The sequence below is a fragment of the Notolepis coatsorum genome (genome assembly GCF_963971535.1).
Source record: "Notolepis coatsorum genome assembly, chromosome: 12".
Taxonomy (NCBI): Eukaryota; Metazoa; Chordata; class Actinopteri; order Aulopiformes; family Paralepididae; genus Notolepis; species Notolepis coatsorum.
In genome coordinates, this window is record NC_140176.1 from 86120663 (window position 1) to 86123162 (window position 2500).

Below are 2500 nucleotides of genomic sequence, written 5' to 3' on the forward strand. Positions count from 1 at the left end.
ATATACATAAAAAGAGTATAACAGTGAGGTAAAATGCAGAAATGGGATGAGGTACAAACTCAGGGTAAGGTGCAATGAGGTATGAATTGTAGTGTGAATCTCTTTACCAATAAATCTAAAGTGTGTTAAAGTGTCTAAAAAGTGAGTAAAGTGGGTGTTAAGATGAGTGTTTATTTAAAGTGAGTGTGTACGTGTGGATGTGTAGATGATGGGTCGTTACATAGTGTCATTGAGCCTCCTGATGGCCTGGGGATAGAAGCCCCTTCTGAGTTTCTGTACTGGCCATGAGACTCTGGTATCGCGAGCTGAAGAGCTAGATGTCATAGCTTCTAAATGTAAGGTGGGGGGTATCGGGCTCAGCCCCTCCCTTCCAGCTGGAGTTGACTTGAAACACGGAAGTTATCAAATGCGAGTGAAACGCGAGTCCTGGCTCCGGGCAGAATCACGAAGAGTGGTTTAAGAGAAGTTATTTCGAACGTGATTCATTGGGCACTAGTTAAATTATATGTTGCGCATGTTATGACTTTGAACGTCTGCCATTTTCACCACAAAAAGGCACACAATGTATCAACAATGAGATGCGTGGATCATGAATATGCAAATCGCCAAAATGTCATCGTCGGTTATGTCATCGACGAATCATGACAACCCTAAAACACACACACGCACACACACACACACACACGCATACACACACACACACACACACACGCACATTCAAACTCTCACACACACTCACACACACACACACGCATACACACACACATGCACACGCACACACACACACACACACATTCAAACTCTCTCACACACACACACACACACACACACTCACACACACACACACACACACACACACATTCAAACTCTCACACACACACACACACACACACACACACACACACACACACACACACACACACACACACACACACACACACACACACACACACACACACACACACACACACATACAAACACACACACACACACACACACACAGCACTCTGGAGCCCCGCCATTAAATTAGTTCAGATTGCCTTTCTGTCTGATGTCCACTGGGACACACTGGGAGCTGGGAGGTGTGTGCGTTTGTGTTTGTGTGTGTGTTTGTGTGTGTGTACTTTCAGCAGACCAGGCCCCTGGAGTCTAGTAGGTGTAAATTAACACTTGGGGTTTCCCCATGCCCAGAGCAAGGGCTGATAGGCCTTTAATAACACTGCAGGGACTGGAGATGCTGTGTGTGTGTGTGTGTGTGTGTGTGTGTGTGTGTGTGTGTGTGTGTGTGTGTGTGTGTGTGTGTGTGTGTGTGTGTGTGTGTGTGTGTGTGTGTGTGTGTGTGTGTGTGTGTGTGTGTGTGTGTGTGTGTGTGTGTGTGTGTGTGTGTGTGTGTGTGTGTGTGTGTGTGTGTGTGTGTGTGTGTGTGTGTGTGTGTGTGTGTGTGTGTGTGTGTGTGTGTGTGTGTGTGTGTGTGTGTGTGTGTGTGTGTGTGTGTGTGCGCGCGCGCGCGCGTGTGTGTGTGTGTGTGTGTGTGTGTGTGTGTGTGTGTGTGTGTGTGTGTGTGTGTGTGTTGTGTGTGTGTCTGTGTGTGCGTGTGTCTGTGTGTGTGTGTGTGTTTCCTGTTCTGTCGTGTAGTTTCGAGTTTCATGCTGTTGTTAGCTGGTTTCACTCTTGTACTGAACTGTGATTGGTTTAGGAGACAAAGAAGTCATGCCCTTGCTTTCACCTGTGTGTGTGTGTGTGTGTGTGTGTGTGTGTGTGTGTGTGTGTGTGTGTGTGTGTGTGTGTGTGCACGCTACTGATGGTGTTTTCTGCACTACATGAAGATAGAATTAAGAGCACACAAATGCACACGCATCAGAATCAGAATCAGAAAGGTCTTTATTGCCAACTAGTTTACACAGACAGTTTACATTTGTATGCACGCTAGGGCTGCACGATTCTTGCTAAAATGTGAATCACGATTTTTCTCTCTAAGAATTGAGATCACGATTCTCTCACACGATTCTCACTTTTTCAATAAAATCATTTATTGCACTCTTTCTTAAACAGACAACATAACATATATCAAAGTGCCTGACTTAAACTTAGACATAACATATATGAAAGTGCTTGACTTAAACTTAAAAGTCTCTTGTAACATACAAAATAACTCAAGTCAGAATCGTCATAGTTGAGTTGATGTTTTTGGTTGTCTTTTTATGTATTATTATTATGTTGTGAGTAGGGATGCCCCGATCGATCGGCCAGCGATCGGCATCGGCCGATATTCAGTAAATATGAGATCGGTGAATTCCGATAATGCTTTATTTTCGCTGATCGTGAAAACCGATCGAAAAACATGATCCAATTCTTAGCGGAGATCTCACGTGCTGACTTTTCAGACACACAGAGCTGCAAACTGCCGCTCCTCCTCCTCCTCCCCTGCCCCTCCCTTACCCGTGTAAACACAGAGGAGGCTCCTATTGCCTCTGGCAATAGTCTGCTCTAGTCTAGTGCA